At 49.6% G+C, this 20,633-nt stretch overlaps 1 protein-coding gene across 3 annotated transcripts in view; it reads right to left on the bottom strand.

Moving 5' to 3' along the window:
* Window positions 1-20,633, bottom strand: part of TSPAN18 (tetraspanin 18) — a 177,707-nt gene that overhangs the window by 132,569 nt on the left and 24,505 nt on the right. For 2 of the 3 annotated variants that reach the window (XM_044259134.1, XM_044259136.1), the window contains exon 2: window positions 13,708-13,786. The gene's annotated coding sequence lies outside the window, so the exon portion shown is untranslated. Of the gene's footprint in view, window positions 1-13,707; window positions 13,787-15,402; window positions 15,423-20,633 lie in introns of those variants that run through there. The other variant, XM_044259135.1, reaches the window with a different exon arrangement.

The raw sequence follows: 20,633 nt of genomic DNA, 5'->3' as shown, positions 1-20,633 counted from the left end.
GATTTTTATCTCTCGGTATTTATGAGGTTTTTCATTAGAACGGCTGCCTCCGCAGACTGCTCTGTGGAAAAGGAACAGAAGGAGTGAGAAGGAGGGAGGGAGGGCAGGGATCTTACCAAGCAGGGCTGGACGCGTCCCCAGGAGGGACGCAGCCTCATAGCCACCAGGGAGACCGCCATCAGAAGGATAGAGCTTTCTAGAAGGCCGGACACCGTACACAGCCGGTTCTCAGAGACCAGTGAGCCAAATACCTACCTGCTCGGGTTCTGCCCCACCTCCTGCCTCAGCCTACCCTGGACACCTGGAAGGCCTGTCTACCCCAATCCCGCCTGCATACTACCCCGTCACACAGGGGGCACCGCTACCACGTCTCCTCCAGAACATTCCAGTCTCCTCACAGCCCCTCCCAGCAACACCCTCTTGGAAAACACTTCCCTACTGGTGTCCAGTGGGAGCGGTTGGGGCAAGGTGTGGGTACTAGGGCACGAATTGTTTGTAGGGTATTTAAAAACCATCAGAAAACCAACCAAAAGCTGAGGATTCTGAGCAGTGTCAGGGATAAATCGTTCTGCCTTGGGAAAAAACAAAAACAAAAACAAAAAACTTTGATGTTCTAACAACTGCTGTGGTCGCTCTGAGTTCCCTTCTTTCCTCTGCAACTGGACTGTTTTCCATCCCCGTAACTTATTTATTCCCAACCAAGGGGTCTGTACCTCTGAACCCCCTTCACCTCTTTTGCCCATCCCTGACCCCGTCCCCGCTGGCCTCCTCTGGTTTGTTCTCCAGATTCACGAGTCTGTGGCTGCTTCTGCTTGCGTTTGTTTGTTTTTAGATTCCACGTGTGAGAGAGAACGTGTGCTGTTTGCTCTTCTCTGACGTCTCTCACCCAGCCTACCGCCCTCTAGATCCAGCCACATTGCTGCAGAAGGGAGCGCTCCTTCTTTTTGGTGGCTGCGTGATAGCCCAGCGCGCATGCGTGTGCACGCACACACACACACACACACACACACACACACCCCACATCTTCTTTATCCACTCATCTGTCAGTAGACACTTAGGTCGCCTCCATATCTTGGCTATGGCAAACCAAGCTGCTGTGGACCCAGGGCGGCAGACATCTTTCCAAAGCAGTGTTTGTGTACTCTTTGGGTCAACACCCAGTAGGGCAATCACTAGATCACATGGCATTTCTATCAATAATTTTCTGAAGAACCTCCATAGTGTTTTCCGGAGTGCTTGCCCCCAGTCTGCATTCCCCCCCCGCAACAGGGCATGACAGGTCCTCTTTCTCCACATCCTCGCCAACCCTTGCTGTTTCTTGTCTTCCTGATAGTAGCCATTTTGACTGGTTGTGAGCTGATGTCTCACTGGGGTTGGGAGTCTGCGTGTCCCGGATGATGAGTGAGGTCGAGCATCTTTTCATGCGTCCGCTGGCCGTCAGCATGCCTTCTCTGGAAAAAGCCTATTCAGTTTCTCTGCCCACTTTTGAAATCAGAATAGTTGTTTCTCTGGTATTCATTTTTATAAATTCTTTATGTCTTTTTGATATGAACCCCTTATCAAATATATTATTTGTAAATACCTTTTCTCATTCAGGAGGTTGCCTTGTTGCTTCATGGATAGTTTTCTTGGCTGTGTGAAAAAAGCTTTTATTATTTTTGTGTTGTCCCAATAGTTTGTTTTTGTTTTTGTTCCAACCCGCCCCCCCTGGCCCGAGGAGACAGATCCATAAAAAAGTTGCTAAGGCCAATATCAGAGAGATTACTGACTATGATTTCTTTGAGCCTTTTGGTTTCAGGCCTCAACTTTGGGTCTCTAATCCATTTTGAACTTATTTTTGGGTGTGGCGTAAGAAAGTGGACCAGTTTCATTCATTTGCATGTAGCTGTCCAGTTTCTGCAACACCATTGTTGAAGACACTGACTTTTCTCCATTGTATATCTTTGCCTCCTTTGTCATAGATTCATTGACCATATAAGTGTGGGTTTATTTTGGGGCTCTCTATTCTTTTTTTAATTTAAATTCAATTAATTAACATATAGTGTATTATTAGTTTCAGAGGTAGAGTTCAGTATATAACACCCAGTTCTCATTACATCATATGCCCTCCCTAATGCCCATCACCCAGTGACCCCATCCCCCCACCCCATCCTGTCCAGCAGCCCTCAGTTTGTTTCCTGTGATTCAGGGTCTTCTATGGTTTGTCTCCCTCTCTGATCTCCTCTTGTTTTATTTTTCCCTCCTTTCCCTATGTCCCTCTGTTTTGTTTCTTAAATTCCACATATCAGTGAGATCATATGATAATTGTCTTTCTCTGATTGACTTATTTCACTTAGTATAATACCCTCCAGTTCCATCCACATCATTTCAAATGGCAATATTTCATTTTCTGATGGCTGAGTAATAGTCCATTGTGTGGATAGATAAGACAGATGATTAGATAGATAGATAGATACCACATCTTCTTTATCCATTCATCTATCGGGGACATCTGGGATCTTTCCATAGTTTCACTATTGTGGACACTGTTTCTATAAACATTGGGGTGCTGGTGCCCCTTTGGATCACTACATTTATATCTTTGGGGTAAACCCCTAGTAGTGCAGTTGCTGGGTCAGAGGGTAGCTCTATTTTCACCTTCTTGAGGAACCTCTATGCTGTTCTCCAGAGTAGCTGCACCAGCTTGCATTCCCACCAACAGTACAGGAGGGTTCCCCCTTTTCTGCATCCTTGCCAATTTCTGTCATTTCCTGACCATGCTGACTGGTGTGAGGTGGTATCTCACTGTGGTTTTGATTTGTATTTCCCTGCTGCTGAGTGTTGTTGAGCACTTTTTTCATGCATCTGTTGGCCATTTGTATGACTTCTTTGGAGAAATGTCTGTCTGTGTCTTCTGTCCATTTCTTGACTGGATTATTTATTCTTTAGGTGTTGAGTTTGAAAAGTTCTTTGTAGATTTTGGATACTTTGGAATCTCTACTCTGTTCCATTATCTACTTGTCTATTTTTGTGCCAGTAGCATATCTTTTTTATTACAGCTTCAAAGTACATCTTGAAATCTGTGATTGTAATAACCCCAGCTTTGTTCTTCCTTAAGATTGCTTTGGCCATTCAGGGTCTTTTGTAGTTCTGAGCAAATTTTAGTATTATTTGTTCTAGTTCTGTGAAATATACTATTGGTATTTTGATAGGGAACACATTAAATCTGTAGATGGCCTTGTTTAGTATGGACATCTTAACAATATTAATTCTACCAATCCATGAGCATGGTTTATCTTTCCATTTGTTTGTGTTGCCTTTACTATCTTTCATCAATGTCTTAGGTGAGTTTTAACAATATGTGTGTAGTAAAAAAAAATATGTATGTATGCTTCAAATGAGCACATTTTCATTACTTAGAGCTTAATAGGCACTGTGTTTACATGAAAGTTGGTTCAAAGAACACCATTTATAGAGCCAGACCCAGTGCAAGCTGATTCTGCTAAGCATATTCATTTCAAGAATAAGGATTCAGAATCTCTGGGGTTTTCATCTCCTACTCCTATGCCACTAGCTATTCTCCCATGCAAACAGTAGATTTGAACTAACCAATGATAGCATAGTGATTGTGAGGATGAAGACAAAGAAACTGGCTCCATCACCACTGCTGCCATGTCTGCGCAGGTCATCCTCCAAACTGTGTGGAGTTCACTCTTTTGGAACTTTCCTTGAGTATGTCTTTCTTTTTCAAGATATCCATTAATGTAATTAAAAAGTGTGAACCCATTACTTTTCCCCTTTTTGTGCTCTAATATTTGTTTGTCAATTGGCCTGGTTGTATCCATGAAGTCTGCTAAAAGGAAAGTTTCACTCTCTGTGTTTCTTGTCCAGCTATTATGAGAATTAATTTTATTTCATTGTTATTACCAAAAATAATTTTGTGGCTTACGGGAGGCAAGTACCAATAAAATCCTCTTCCTTGAGTGTCAAATACCCAGCCGCTGCTGTTCTATTTTATGTCAGGCATTGACAGCTTTACAGGGCTTTCCTTCAGAGCAGGCACTATGCCCAGGTCTTGCTCTCGGAGCTGCAATCTCTTCCTCATTCCGTGCCACTCAAGAGCTCCCAGGACACTGTGAAAATAAGATCCGTCTGTTCTAGTGTCCGGGATGGGCCACTCACTGGGCAGCTCCAGAGAGCCATGAATGGGCAACTTCCCAGGTCTCCAAAAACTCTGCATCCCCTTCCATTTTCTCCATCTACGCTCACACCCTAGATGATCTCATTAAGGCCTGGGGTTTGAAATACTCTCTATAATAAACTATGGCTTCCAAATTGGTCTCTCCAGCCCTGACCTCAACCCTGAACTCTAGGTTTTTACCCCCATCCACATCCTTGCCACTTGCCATTTGGATGGCTCGTAAGAGCTTCAACTTAAAATGCCCCAAAACAGAAGTTCATATGTTCTCCCTTCCCATCCAACCAAAGCCTAGCCCACCCAAGACTCCCATCTAGAGGCACAAACTCTATGGTTATCTCCAACTCCTCTCCAACCCCATCTAACCCATCAGTGGTTCTGTCAGCTCTACTTTCAAAATGCATCCTAAATGTTTGGGCTTCTCAGAACCTCCACCACCATTTTGCCTTTCCAGATCACTTCCTCTCATGCCCGGATTCTAACATCAGTCTCCCCTCCCCGTCCCCTACGTATGGCCTGTTCTCCACCCAGTCAGAGTGATCTTGGTAACACGTCAGTTGCATCCTGTCTCTTGTATGCTTACTGGCTTCCCATCACACTTAGGATCAAAATGCAAAGCCCTCACCCCAGCTGGCGGTTCCTCTGCTTCCACGCCAGCCTCACTCCAGCATGGTGACCCCCTCGCTGGTGCTCCAACATGTCAGACACCCACCTGCCTAATGGTCCTGACTCTTGCTGTTCCCTTCACCAGGAAGGCTTCTCCCCTAGATGCAAGTCAAAGCTTCACTGTGTTCAGGTCTCTGCTCAAAAGATATCTGATCAGGAAGACCTTCTCAGAGCCCCTTCCTTGAAACAGTAAACCCATGGCCAATCTGTCCCTTCCTGCATCTCATGTTGCCTGACGTTCAGTTTATTTATTGGTCTGCCTCTCCTCAAACAGAAGATAAGCACCACGAGGATGGAGACCTGGCTGTTTTGTTCACTACGATCTCAGCATGTAGCACAGTACCGGGTACACAACAGGGACTGAACATGTATTTATGAATCAATGAATGTGGGCTCACATTTGCTATTTGCCTTCAAACTAACTCTGGGCTAGGTGATGTCACCATGCCCATTGTGCAGATATGGAAGCTAAGAATCAGAGAACAGAAGGGATTTACTCTCAAGATCCCTGAGACGGTAATAGATCTACAATCAAAACATGGGCTCCATAGGACAGGAAATCAATAGAAAAAAATCAACAAAACCAAGAGCTGGTTCTTTGAGAATATTGGTAAAATCAATGAGCCTCTAGCCAGGCTGACTAAGAATATAAGAGAGAAGATACAAATTACTAATATCAAAACTAAAAGAGGGGAAATCGCCAGAGTTCCCATGAACGTTAGAAGGATAAGAAAAGAATACAATTACTGATTCTAGGTCCATAAATTTGATAACTTGAATGAAATAGACCAAGTCCTGGAAAGACACAATCTGCCCAAACTCATACAAGAACAGACAACTTAATAGGCCTGGATCTATTAAATACATTGAACTAATAACGAATAACTTTTCAAAACAGAAAACAGGCCAGATTCACTGGTGAGTTCTACCAAACATAATAGGAAGAATGGGTGCCAATTCTCAGAAATCTCTTCTGGAAGAGACAAGCAGAAGGAATGCATTCTAACTCAATCTACGAAACCAGCAGTATCCTAATACCAAATCCAAAGAAAAGAAACCTACAGACCCAAACCTACATGCAGATGTTTAGGGCAGCTTTATTCTTCCTTTGGAAGCAACCAAGATGTCCTTCGGCAGGTGAATGGATAAATAAGGTTGGGTACATCCAGACATTGAAATATTCAGTGTGAAAATTCTGATACCTGCTACAGTACGATGGATGTCGAGGACATTATGTGAAGCGAAATAATCCAGGGTCACACGCACGTGCACACACATGCACCTGCACACACACAAAAATAATCCCAACACACAAATACTGTATGATTCCATTTATATAAGGTACACTCAGAGGACTCCAAATCACAGAGCCAGGAAGAAGAAGGGGGTTTGCCAGGGGCTGGGAGGAAAGGGGAATAGGGCGTTAGTGTTCAATGGGTATAGAGTTTCAGTTTTACAAGATGAAAGGAGTCCAGGGAATGGATGGCAGGGAATGGCTGCACAATAATGTGAATGTATTTAATACCTCTAAACTGTACACTTGAAAATGGTGAAAGCAGTAAATGATACGTTATGTATATTTTACTAAAATAAAAAACTTGGGGCAAAAATGAGTAGTCAAGTCATGAGAAGACATGGAGGCATATTTCTTAAAGGCATATTTCTTTTTGTGGGTTTTTTTTTTTTTTAAGATTTATTTATTTATTTGAGAGAGAGCACGCACTCACGCAAGCAAGTAACCACCGGAAGTGGGGAGGGGCAGAGGGAGAGAATCCTCCAGCAGCCTTCCTGCTGAGCTGAGAGCTGGATGCGGGGCTCAATCTCAGGACCCTGAGATCACAACCTGAGCCGAAACCAAAAGTCGGACACTTAACTGACTAAGCCACCCCGGTGCCCCTTAAATGCATATTTCTAAGTGAAAAAAAGCCATTCTGAAAAAGCTGCATCTTGTATGATTCTAATGATAGAACATTCTGGAAAAGGCAAAACTATGGAGACAATAGAAAGATCAGCAGCTTAGTAGGGAGGAAGGGATGAACTGGCAGAGTACAGAGGACTTGTAGGGCAGTGAAACGATTCTGTAGGACACGATCGTGGTGGGTACATGTCATTACACATTTGTCCAAACCCACAGAATGAAGGCACGCCCCCAGCAGTGAACTGGAACGCCAGCTCCGGGCTTCGGGTGATAAGAACATGTCAGTGAGGCTTCTGTGGTGTGGGTTGTCCACAGTGGGGAAGCAGCAGGTAAGTGAGAATGTGAGAACTCTCTACACTTTCCCTCAGTTTTGCTGTGAACCTCATACTGCTCTAGAAGATAAAATCTATTAAAAAAAAATCCTGGGGCGCCTGGGTGGCTCAGTGGGTTAAGCCTCTGCCTTCAGCTCAGGTCATGGTCCTGAGGTCCTGGGATCAAGCCCTGCTTCCGGCTCTCTGCTCAGCAGGGAGCCTGCTTCCTCCTCTCTCTACCTGCCTCTCTGCCTACTTGAGATCTTTGTCTGTCAAATAAATAAATAAAATCTTTTAAAATTAAAAAAATATATATATTAAATAAAAAAATCCTTCAGGGTCCAGAGTTCACTGTCCTTCCTCCATCCCACAGTGCCCTTCTATCCTAACAGAACCCTGCCCAGACCCCGGGGAGGGAGACACCTTGGCGACCCCCAAGGCCCAGGGGGAGGATGTCACTCATTTCTTCTCACATCAGCAGCTCTGGGCAGGTCATTAAACCAAACCCCAGCTAAGACAACAGCACTGCCGGCTGATCTGGGCTTTTCCTTTTTATTTTTTTAGGCTGTTAATGATAATATATTATTTCACATTCTGAATTAATAAAAGAGGCAGCCGGGCACAGCAGAGTGATCACCAGACCCAGTGGGAAGGAGAAAGACATACCTAATATCTATGTGACCTTGACATACCTAATACCTAATAGCTGTGTGACCTTGAGCAAGTCACTTTCCCTCTCTGTTGCTGACAGGCATCTGATGACGGTGTTCCTATTCCTCCCTCTTCGTCATGTCTGGCCATTTGATAGTGCTTCAGCTGTGATTCATAGTGTGAATATAGGTCACCACTAAAACAACAACAACAATAATAATAAAGCTTCTTCTTTTCTTTTCTTTTTTTTTTTTTTCTTTTTTAATAATAAAGCTTCTTAAGGGCACATTTGCTCAGTTTTGTGGCAGGAGCAGAAGAGCAATGATTTGCTCTGTCTTTAGATGAGGAAAATGAAGACTTATTAGTATCTCTCCATGACGTTGAGAAGCCCACACAACGAAGGGGTCTGTCTGGCCTCACTCTCACAGCCAACCATGTCAGGGAGAGGGAACATCTCCCAGGGAAAATCTCCACAGGCTTTGTCTCCTCCCAGGGACAAGGTTGCATCCGGCCCTCAGATGAACCTTCTTGTGTAAATTTCAAACACTTGAAAAAGAAAGGAAGGAAAAGGTTTGGGATGGAAAGGATCCAAGAGGGCAGAAAAAGACCAGGTTGCTATCAGGAGTTACATATGGACATAGGGCTGGCCTGAGGCCAGAAAGTTCTGGCAGACATTGGGCTGAGAGAGCAGGAAACTGCGGTGGTGAGAACCTGTCATCCTGTCCCCTCACACACGTGTCCCGGTCAGAGCATGACAGGGAAGCCAGGAGAGAGAGGAGGACCGGCAGCTGGGGCTCCATCCTGGGCTGAAACTCAAGGCTCACACCCCACCTTGCACTCCATAATGATACCCACCCTTTCTGGAATGTTGCTTCCTTCCCAGGTGATGGGCCACACACCTGATATTCATCATCTCATTGAATCTTGACCACGATGCCCACAACAGCAGTGACTATCTTTACGTAACAGGAGAGCAAAAGGAGTTCATCTGCCTGAGCTCACAAGTAGCTAAACAACAGTCCCGAAGTTCATCTAGTGCCAAAGCTATGCTTTCCCTCCTGCATGAAACTGCCCCCTCATTTATAAATACTAGGTAGAAAATGATGTATGTAGCAAAAGCCAATGAAAAGATGAGAGCTTGAATCCAACCGGGATGCGGGAATCACCAGACCCCATGCCGCGTCGGCTGAATGAACAGAAGTATGAGGTCTGGACCGAGGGAGGGGCTGGTTCCACCCACCTTGGCAGGGGTCAGAACATGGCCAGAGCTCTGGCCTCAGCTCTGAGGGTTGAACTGTGAAAATGCCCAGTTCAGGCTATAGTCCTCCCAGAGAAGGGTCAAGAGAACAGGAAGTCAGGAGTGCACCAAGATCTGCATCCTTGGAGGGAGGCAGAGGTAGCAATGACCCTTCACCAGCAAAGGGTAAAGTGTGTGAAGTGGGGATGCCGGAGAGCAGCCTGGAGGGAAAGGGGTGATGCCTCTTCTCTGTGGCCAAGCAAACGGAGGGTACCAGAAAATACATTTGAGCTCAGCAGAATAAGACACTTGAACCTGTCACAGCCTGCCCAGGGCAGCCCAAGACAACATAGGTGACAATGGAGGCCACACGCCCCAAGTCCATAGAGACAGGTGGGCAGGAAACTGACAACGATTTGCCCAGTCCCGTGGGGTTGAGATTCTGCCAAGCTTTCCATTGCCTTCAAGTCCCTCCCAGCCTTTGCAGAGCTGACCTGTTGACTCTCACTCAACCCTCTGAACCAAGGGCAGAGCAGAGGGTAACCAATGCACCTGATAGAGGCAATGAGGGGCTTAGAGATGTCAAGCAATCTGCCCAAGCTCACACAGGGGAGCGGGGCTGTGACTAGCATCCAGGTCTTGCTCCAAATCATCCTGGGGGTAGGTAGGAGGTTCATCAAGCTCAGCTGGACCACTGGCTTCCACTCTCACCTTTGGCATCTCCAAGGTCTTCCCAGGATTGGGGATGATCAGAACATCTCCCTTCCTGACTTCTCTCAATTCCATCATGACCTCTTTACCCCGATAACCACAGCTTCCCTCCGGGTGACATCCTCTCCATGTTGCACTGCTCTAGATCATTCTGGAAGTCTCCCAACCACCCTCATCTTCCTCTTAAATTCCAGGGACATTAGGAGGTACATTAGAATCACCAGGGAGCTTTAGAATAGACTAGGGGTCCTCTAGGAATTACATATAAAGCTATAAGAATCAAAAACAGCATGGTGCAGGCTTAAGGACACATAGACCAATGGAATGGAACTGAGAGCCCAGAAACAAACCTAGACACTAAAGCAAGTTGATTTTACATAATATCACCAAGACTAATCACTGGGAAAAGAACAGTCCTTTCAACAAGCAGGGCTGGAAGAACTGGATAACCACGTGCCCAAGGACGAAGTTGGACCCCTACCTCACACCATATACACAACTTACCTCAAAATGGACCCATGACCTATGTATAAGAGCTAAAAACCATAAAACTCCTAGAAGAAAACAAAGGGGTAAATCTTTTTGACCTTGGATATGGCCATGGATTTTTAGGTATGATACCCAAAAGCGTGAGCAACAAAAGAAAAAGGAGATAAACTGGAAGCCGGGTACAGGTTCTCCTGGGGCAGCCAGGCTTCTGTCTTCCCATCCTTGCCACCTGCTTCTTCTTGTCAGATCTCAGGACGGGGAAGAGCCCCAGCTTCCTCCAAACTGCCTTCATTAGTTCACTCAACATGCTGGAGAGGGCTGGCTGGGGGGATTAAAACCATCAAGGGGACCTCTTTCTCCCAGAGCTCCGAATTCCATGCAAGGCTGGGTGGAGAATGCAGGAGGAGGGCCACAATGAGCGAGACAGGGTGATGCCCTGAGTCCTGCGGGGGGCCTCGTGGATACTGTGGGTGCCTCTGGGGGTGCTCTGGGGAGTCACAGAGGGTCAACAAGTGCTGTCACTGGCAACGTGGGAAGCCACCGGGGTGCTGTGGGGAGCGGCTGTAGACCTCGTGGGTGTAGAAGGGTGGCTGCCACGTGGGATCGATTTGAGGGCATTGTGGGTGCTGTGGCCAACACAGCATCCTTGGGACAGGAGGCCTCTGATTAGGTCCCAGTCTGACCGCTTTTTGGACATGAAACCCGGAATAATTTACAATTTCTCTGAACCCCAGCTATCCTCACCTATAAAGAGCTTATTAACACCTACATCTTGGGGTGTGGGGAGGACCAGCGATTATCTACAGAAAGGGTCCTGTAAATGTCATCGGGAGGGAAGTGTAAACCACGGGATAAAGGCTCAGGAAGAACTGTTCACACCCACACCTGGGGTGTGCCCCACACGCCGGGGTGTCAGAACAGAGAGCTGACACAACCCAGGCCCCCCTCTTGGCCCTTTTTTAGACCACGCGTGCAGAAAGAGGTATGTGTCTCCACAGTAACCTCCCTGTTTGGTCACAAACACCCGGCTCGTCCATCCCAAGAGCCCAAGCCTCTTCAAGGAGGTCACCTTAGGAGGCCACATGATCCCAGGGCGCTTCTGTTGTTCAGAGCAAGCAGGAGGGTCCTCCCCATCACAGCCCCCCAGTGAGGAGCATGCTATCTGCCCATTTGACAGGTGAAAAAAACAGACTCTGGACACGAGATCACTCACGGGAGTCAAAGAGCTCCCGAAAAGCGGAGCTGGGACCCAGCCTCCACCAGTCCGGGCCCCAAAGGCCAGCGGACATGTCCCACAGTGGCACATGCTTGTCTGCCTCCCGGTGACGGTCCTCTTTGTCCTTCCCCGGGACTCTACACCGATCTGCTTCCTAGCTAACGAGGGGGTTGGGGGGTGAATCTGAATCGCTTTGCTCCCCTGCAACCCTCCTGAAGGCAAACCGAGAACAAAAGCACCCCGGCTGCTTTTCTCTGTGCTAAAGAGGTTCCTGCCTCTCGTACACGGAGGCCCATGGTTTTCCCCTCATGGAGAAACATCCCCAGCAGAAAAGTCCTGGGGAAGTTAAGCTTTTCCTGACTCGCTTCAGCGCCTTCTCCTGATTAAGAAAAGCGTGCGGGATGCTGGCTCTGTGATAAGCCAGTGGCTTCCTGTGGGGAGCAGGGCTGGCTGCCAGGAGGCTGCGGGGGAGATTTTGGCCCAGGGAGCCGGCAGGGTGGGATGAGCCGCACGACATGGGGGCCTCATGCTCCCCAGCCACTGTCTACCCAGGGCCGTTTGGCCTTGCATTATCTGCCTCCAGGAGCCAGCCACCATGCCTTGGGTTCCGGCCTGAGACACCCCAGCCGGCTGGCGGTACACTCCAGAAGCGAAAGAATGAGGCAGGTATCAGATCAGTGACCGGGAAAGTGGCCCAGTGCATCTCAACCACGGTGCCAGAAGCAGCTGGAACCACAAATGCCATCACATGGTGGGGTACGGCACCCCACAGTGTGTACATCCCATCGACCCTCGCACCAGCAGTCTTGGGGTGGGAAGGCGGTGGTGGGGGTTGGCTAGGGAAGGGTCTGTACCTCCCTCATCTCATCTTCTCCCCAGAACAACCTCCTGGGTAGCATTATGCTCCCATTTTAGAGATCAGAAAACCAAGACCTGCAGAGACGTCACGATGAGCCCCAAGTGTCAAAGCCAAAAATCTAGAATAAGGAAACAATCATTTTTATGTCCTATCAAGCGATGTGATTTCAAGAGGTGATCTGGCTTAAAGGATTTGGTTAATCTTAAGATTCAAGTCATGGAGGCACTCAAAGGAAAATACACAAGCATTGTAGGGTCGTTCAGATGGCTTCAAAACTCCACCATATCTCACTCGCTGCAGTGTGACCTTGAGCAAGTCACTTCACATCTCTGAGGCCCAGTTCTCTCCTCTCTAAGATGGAGGCGATTGTGGTGCCAAGACCGCGGGGTCGTTATGAGGACTGAATGGACAGTGCGGGGCCTGTGCCTAGCACAGAGCCTGGCATGCCAAAGATCTGTTGGTGCTGGTTGATCCGAGGTCTCCCATCAGCCAGGCCTCGAACTCAGTCCATCTGCCTCTCAGACTCTGTGGTCTTTCCACTGAGGGTCTGAGGCAGCCTTTGGCCAACACTGGCAATCAAGTCTCCTCAGAGCCTCCAATGTCCTTCCTCTTCACAACCTTCCCCAAGCCCCCACCCCCTCTCTGTCTTCCTGCTGCCTCACCACACCCGTCACTTCCTCTGGTTCAGCCTGGGGTTGGGAACCTCAGAAACTGAGGCCCTAAGGCCTGGGACAGAGATTCTAGTCATTGCTGCCCGTTCTACTGGTGAGAAAAACAAGGCCCTATGAGAGAAATGACTTCTGAAGACCCTTAAGGCACAATGGTGGTCCAGACTGGGCCAGAGGACAGATGTCCTGGCTGTCCTGGCTCTTCATTCAGGAACCTTCCATGAAGCCACACAGCCCATCACTAGTCCTGGGATTGTGGGCAGCCCAAGAAGCTTCTGGAACCCAAGAAGAAAACCAAGACTTTTCTATTGTCATTTCCTTCCTGGAATGTGAACTGTATCCAAAAGACAGTCCTGAGATGGAGAGTGGGGGAGTCATTCTAGGAAGGTCTTTTCTTCTCACAATCCCAAGACTATGGTGGGTGTGGAAGTGGGGAGAGGGGAAGCGCTCTGCCTTCCCTGGGAGGGCTCACTGCCTCCGTGCTTCACCCCTACTTCCTGGACCGACCCTGAGGAATGACCATGACGGGCGGCCCACTCATGCGGCAGACGCCAGCCCCAGTGAGACCCCACCTTGGCGCCAGCCTCTCTCTCCTCACACTTCAGCCGTGCTCCCCATCACTGAAGAAATGTCTGGGTTGGGGATAAGAGAGAAGGCACCCTTTGCCTGCCCTGCCCTCGGGCACCAACTGAAAGCTCTCTCACTTGGCCATGGAGGGTTCGTTGAGTAGAAAGAGAAGAGGAGAGAAGATCAGACTCTTATTCGAAGAAGCCGCCGCCATGTTGCCATGTGGCCAAGTCATACCTGCTTCAACTGGTGTCTGTTCCTTCCGAGAGACTCAGGGTTCTCTTGAGGTGTCCTTTCGATGGCTTCGGGATAAATTCTAGAAGGAGAAGAGAGAGACATAAATTTTAAAAAGGCAGCAGCTAGTGGGGCCTGTGGCTGCTGGGGGCCACCTCAGTTCAGGCGTGTCCCTGTCGCCTAGGTTCCTGCTCTCTCCTTCTCTCTCTGCAGGTGCAGAAGCCAGATGGGGCGGCTGTGGCCAGAAAGACAGAATCAAGCACCCAGCCTCACGGAGGCTTCCAGGAGGTGTCCTCAGAGCCTACAGACTGGCACATATTTTCAGTTTTCCAAAATCAGCCCAGGAGCCTGTACAGTGTGGTGTGGTGACATCACGCATGCTAATCACATGTCTTTGCTTCTGGCTAGAACATTACCAACCGGTTGTAGAAACTCCACTCTCCTCAGGCAGGGAAAAAAAAGAAAAAGAAAAAGAAAAAAAATGCTTTCTGAGTAATGGTGAAAATGCGAAGGAGAATTAATCATGGCTTAATGAATGCAGGCTTTGGGGGCAGACCAACATTTCCCAGATCTGGTAACCATGAAGAGATAGAAAAGAAGAGAGGTCTTTGGTAGTGAAAAAACAACTCAGCCCCCGGGTGCGGGGGCCAGAAGCCCAGCCTCTCCCCCACTTCCTCTCTGTCAGTTTGACGGAGAGCCCCCGGGTCACAGGAGAAGGATCAAATTCGCCACGTCCAGGCCGCATACCTGCCGGCCCAGGCCAAGGCCAGCCCTGGGGGACCGGCTTGTTCCCATGCACAGCCGAGGAACAAAAGAGCAGAGCTGACAGCACAGATGGGATAGCCGCGTCCCCTGACCCCAAATCTCCCAGACTCCCGCCCTTCAGGACCGGCCGCGCCATAGAAGCTGCGGTCAAGTTTCACGTTGTCTCAGACGCTGATGTCGACGATCCCATGAGACAGTGTCCCCGCTTTGGGGATGAGTGCCACGAGCCCTGAGGAGTTAAATAACTTGCCCAAGGTCGTCATGCCCAAATGCGGCAGAGCCGGGACTAGAAGGCAGGTCTGTGGGAGGTCAAACCTGGCATCAGTACCATGTCCATGGGGCTGTGGGGAGAGACACAGGCACAAGAGCAACGAGCCCCGGGTCTGCTCCACGGATCCTAGCTCAGTGCACATGGCGCAGACAGCAACTTCTCGGGACTCCCTGCAAACTGATGGGGAACAGGGCTTGGCCAGAGGACGTGACCCCAGTTGGCTTTCTTTGCCTCCAAAGTCCACCCAGGCAGAGTCAACCCAGGAAATGTCACATATCACGGAGCAGGCCTATATCTATATAGGATATATATCTATATCCTATAATCAAAGGAATTCATGATCTATACACATACACATGCCCATATCCACCCCTAGACAAAGGCACGGATCTATGGCTGGGGATACAGACGTACATGTACATAGCTTTGATTCTAACTACAAAAGTGAGCATTCTTCCTTATCCATCCATTGTAGTTCATAGGACCACTGCAAAATCTCTGTAACATGACCCTCTAGGCTTTCTTCTGTGCAACCATTTATGTGTGTGTGTGTTTGTGTGTGTGTGTGTGTGTGTGTGATAGAGAGAGAAAGAGAGCGTGCCTGCATGGGCCCCCATGGAGATGGTGGGATTCACACACACTTTCCACGGGTGGGATCTTACCACACACATTCTGCATCGCCAGCTAGCAGTTGCCATGAGGTCTACCCATGGATCCGAGAATACGGAGACCTTCTGGAGTCTTCTGCCCTCCTTCTAGGTGTGGACCATCATTTATTCAGCTCTCCCACCTTACATACACAGGATATTTCCATTCCCAGCTGCTACAGCCTTGTTGCTACCATCCCCTTCCCACTTACATCACCACATGGGAACGTTCGAGCAAGTCCACAGCCTGGACGCCTGGAAGTGTGTCCACATTTGAATAGCTTCCGACAAACCACTTTCCCCAAACAGCGGATCGATTCCCCCCCAGGGAGCAGGATGTAAATTTACACCCTGGGCTCTTCTGCCTGCCGAGTTGTCTTTCTGGTCACCTTCTGGTAGCCTGGAAAGCCAAGTCCCCTGGACAAAGGGAGACGTTTATCTCTTGGCTCCCGCAAGACGGCCACCGCTCCACTGCCTGGGGACATGTCTGAAGAACTCGGGCCCACCTGAGCCGGGAACTACATTTATGGGCTCAGAGCTGATAATGAGCTTTTATGAGCTCTGGGGACTATGAGGAACACGTATTAATGTCAAGCGTGCCCATCAGCCACGCAGCCTGGGTGAATGTCACACATTAACGAAATTAGAGGCTGCAGCCACGTCGGGTGGGAGCTGCGGGCGGTGTGTCAGGCGGTGTGGGCAGAGCCTGTTAATAATAAAATTACTTTCCAGGCTTTGCACTCCTGAGCCTGAAGCCGTCTTCCGTCTTCGATGGAATTCTGCCTTGCTGCAGCCTGAGAGGAGATTAGTTTATTACTGGTGTGCCAGGAAAGGCAAAATCCAGCACTAATCCTAATTCCCATTTAAGCAAATCTGCATTATGTGAGGGAAATCAGCTGGGCTCAGAATTTCTTCCCCCCCCGCCCAACCCCCCACTTCTCCCAAGATCTCATTCCAGCCCTTTCTTCTCTGGGGAGTGGGGAGGGGGGGTGTCACCACAGATGTCAGAGCGGGAGCCCTCCTGGAAGCAGGAAGAGAATCCCAGGGTTTAGGACCAAGAGGGGGAAAGGGCTGGGTAACAAGAGGGGGCTTTGGAAGATGGTGCACTGGGAGACGGTGCTCACCACTGACCCAGTTGTCCCTGGCTGCGGGGAGGAAAAGCCACCACCTTCTCGGCCCGAGGCTCGTTCTTGTCTTGAACAAAGACGCCTTGAGAGCCTCTGACCGGCTCTGTCACTGTGAGCATGTGACCTCCCTGCTTCAGGCCTCCAGTCCTCATCTGGGAAACCTCAAACAACAGCAGATAGCTCATATGATGTTGTGAGAATCACATGAAAGATGGACAGACAGACAGGACCCCAGAGAGCCCAGCACACACTGCCCCAGTTTCTTGAATTAAGACTCCCAGGCTGATAACAGCACCATTATCCAAGGGCCTCGCTTAGTGAATTATGACACAACACTACGTGTAGGGACACATCCTGGTTCCGGAGACCTTAAAATAGGAAAAAAATCAAGGAAAGGGTGCCTTAAAATCCATGAAGCAGAGGAAGCGCTCAATCAAGGGCAAGGAACGTGACGACTAGGAGCCAAGTTCTCCTGTTGTCTGAGGTCTAGCTCAAAGTGTTGATCTTTTTCTTCCTTCGGAACGAAGCCACGCTGCTCTGTGTGTGGGAAACCAGCCCTCAGTTTGTGAGAAAAGTCCTGAGAAGGAACTTCAGTGTCCTGGATGAGACCCAGCCAAGACGCTGATGTTTCCCGCTCTAGTTTTAAACCAAAACGGATCACATGTACCCAGGGGTGTGCGTGCCGTGAGGACACAGTCTCCTGAGTCTTCCCAAACACAGTACTCAGATCACAGACTCCTCTCTGGTTTCCCAGCCCTTGTTTCTCCACCATCTCACATGTCCAAAGTCACCCATGACCTTCCTTCTCCATGGCCCCTGCCTCTCCCTGCCTGGACTGAGCCTTAGTGTTGCCCATCACCTTGCTGAAAACGGGCTCCTAGCTGGTCTGCTAGGCTGTGGCCTTGTTCCCTCCAAACTGCCCCCTGGTTTGCTGTCAGACGGAGCCAGAGATGTGTCTCTCTCTTGCGTCAGTGGGTCCCCTGGCTTCCCTTTGCCTACATATGGGCCTTTGATCATCTGAGCCCCACTTGTCTTCTCCAGGGGGCCTTCAGGTCCTCACAATTTGCGCAGACCCCACAGTCACACTGAACTCACTGGGACCGACATACCCCCGCACCCCCTGCGACACGCTTGGCCCAACCTCACTGCTGCTCACTCTGCCCAACAGTCCCTTCCTTTCCTAACCTTGAACTCTACCTCTTCTCCCACTCTCCAAAACTCCTGGCAAACTCCTACTCATCCTTCAAAATCTTTCTTCGACATTTCCTCTTGTCTGCACAAGACCTGCACAGGCATGATTGGGCTCTGGGCTCCACTAACAATTTGTCTGTCTAAGTGGTCAAGTCATCACAGTGTCGCATGTGTTTCATTTTGTATGGTTTTTCTCCTCTACCAGACTCTGAGCTCCACGAGGATAGAGATGGTCTCTTACTTCCTCTGTGGTCTCAGCTCCTGACTCAGCAAATAAAGCTGGATGGAGGGAAGGGTGCTAGGAGAGATGGATGGATGGATGGAGGAGGAGAGAATGGGTCTATAAAAGAGCCTAAATGGTGGGAGGGAGGAAATGGGTCATAATTGGTTACAGGGATGGATGAAAAACAGTAGGTTTAGAAGGATAAATGGATGGATGGATGGGTGGATTGACACATGCATGGAGGAATGAATGGATGGATGGATGGACACATGCATGGAGGGATGGATGGATGGATGGATGGATGGATGGACACATGCATGGATGGATGGATGGATGGATGGATGGACACATGCACGGAGGGATGGATGGGTGGATGGACACATGCACGGAGGAATGGATGGATGGATGGATGGATGGATGGACACATGCATGGAGGGATGGATGGATGGGTGGACACATGCATGGAGGGATAGATGACAGCAGGGCAGATGAAGGCAGGGATGGATAAACAGCCGGGTTGAAGGGGAACCGATCTACAAAAGGATGGGTGAAATTAACAACAGCAAGACAGAACTAGGTTAATGGGAGGAGAGAGGGAATAAATGACTCAACCACTTGTATAATTTTCTCTGGACACCGGGGGCTGAGCTTCTTGCAGTTACGGATGATGCCTTGCTTTCTCCCTCTAGAGTTTATGGGTCTATGCAGAGACCACACAATGAACATCTGCAGCCCCCAGCTCTACCCCATCTCTCCTCACTGCCCTAGCTGTGGACCCACAAGATGAGACCTCAGGAAGGAAGGGTCAGAGTTACATCTTGCCTTGGTCTTGATCCAGGTGGTGAAGACCAGGTAGTGAAGATCGAAGTTTCCCTGTGTCTGAGTCCAGCCCCAGGCTGTGGGGCAGGGGGTTGGCCAGCCATGCGACAGGTCTGCAACAGGCCAACTGCTTGGTCCAGAGCAGATGGATGGCTGATGATGGGGGTTTCAAGCTCCCTTGCAAAGATGCCATTTGGGAGACCCCAAAATGGCAGAAGGGCCAGGCCACATGGACAGCAGGGCATCCTTTGCATGGTTACCTGAGAGAGAGCTTCTAGGAGAACAGATATGCCTCTAGAGCCTGCTGTCTGTCTGCAGCGTGGATCAGGCCAGGCAGTGGGTAGAGAGCCCTCAGCACCCAACAGTGGGCCACAGACCAGGACTCATGGTCCACAGGCCTGGGTTTCCATCTCAGCTATGCCACTCGCCCCTGTGTGACCTTGGCGAAGTTCCTTACCCCTGTAAACCTCAGGTGATTCACCTGTAGTGTGTGGGCAATCAGAGCCCCACCCCACTGGCCTGAACTGGGGGTCAGAGGCGCTAATGAGCCACAAGGGATTCCCACGGGGACTGACCCTACCAGGTGCTCAACCAATAGAGGATGTGGGAATTACATAAACAGAAGCTAGTGCTGCTACTTTCCATAGAAGGGACAGTGGCCATGATCAGTGGTTCCAAGTTCTACGCTCCAGACCTGTCCTTCTCTCCCTTGGGGGCCCGCACCAAGAGGTGGAGACCACACTTCATACATACACCCTGATCCCCATCAGTGACACAGGCCAGGTCTCTTACCATCCACGTTCACTCATTCAGCAAAGCTTCCCCAAAGCTTGGCTCACGGCAGCCTGACTTGCTCCTGTTTTATACATCACGTTCCCACGTGATGTTGAAGACCACTGATTCAGAGCTGATGTCCTAGAAATCCAAGTCAGTAGGATTCTAGGGGAAGTGAAAGGGAGGTCTTCCTGGAAGAGGCAGCAATGACAGAAGGGAGGGAGGGAGGGAGGAAGGTGATCAGATCAGGAGGAAGATGAGGAGTCTTCTTCTTGTTAGCTCCTGCCCTCAGTGCTTCTCTCCTGTGCTGTATGCTCCCCTCGCTTTACCTCGCTCCTGGGGGAACAGGCGTCCTTCCGAGCCCCGTGACCACAAAGACTCTTGATCACGTGCCCCAAGAAGGGACAGCATCGTCAGCGGGAGCCTGGAGGCCAGTGCAGCCTTGGTCCTTCTCCCCACAGCGATGCCAGCCTGGGCCACTGCCAGCCAGATGCATCGCTTGTTGACAGATAAAAGTGCTGTACTTTCTGGCTCCAAAGCAAAGCCAGGGCTTTGTTTTGCTGTATTGGAAATTGACAATGCAGGGGGGTGATGTGGGGGTGGGCCAGAGGAAGAGGAGCCAAGACGGGCTGGGGGATGAGTTCCTGCTGGGTTCTGTGACTGAACAACAGTCATCACCCCACCCCCATCCAGCACCGCTGCCCAAAGCCCTTTCCCTTCGCCTTGGTCTCTAGGTCTCTACCTCCTCTCCACCTGCCCTTGACTCTGCTACAGGAGGGAGAGCTTCTCTGCGCTGCCTGCCCAACCTGCCCTTGTCATTCAGTCCCATCCAGCTTAGTTTCCATAATGAGTCCCAGAATGGGCCTGCTAAGTGTGTCCCAGGGTCACAAGTGGGGCTGATGTGGGAGCCCTGACATCCTCAGAAAGACTGGGATTTTGTTGTTGTTGTTTTCCGCATGGGGAGTAGAGGGCCACTCCCTGCTCGGAACTGGGCACAGCGCAGAAGGTGCCGGTACTGCTAGCAAGGGCTCTGGAGGGTCCACCCAGCTGGAAAGGACTCTGAGTCAGTCTGAGCCCATTAGCTCTGGGTAGCATGGGGATGGTGATAGGGC

This window comes from Neovison vison, chromosome 7 (genome assembly GCF_020171115.1).
Source record: "Neovison vison isolate M4711 chromosome 7, ASM_NN_V1, whole genome shotgun sequence".
In the NCBI taxonomy this organism is placed as follows: domain Eukaryota; kingdom Metazoa; phylum Chordata; class Mammalia; order Carnivora; family Mustelidae; genus Neogale; species Neogale vison.
Note: the sequence above shows the minus strand (reverse complement) of the source record. Positions and strands in the feature narration are given on the sequence as shown.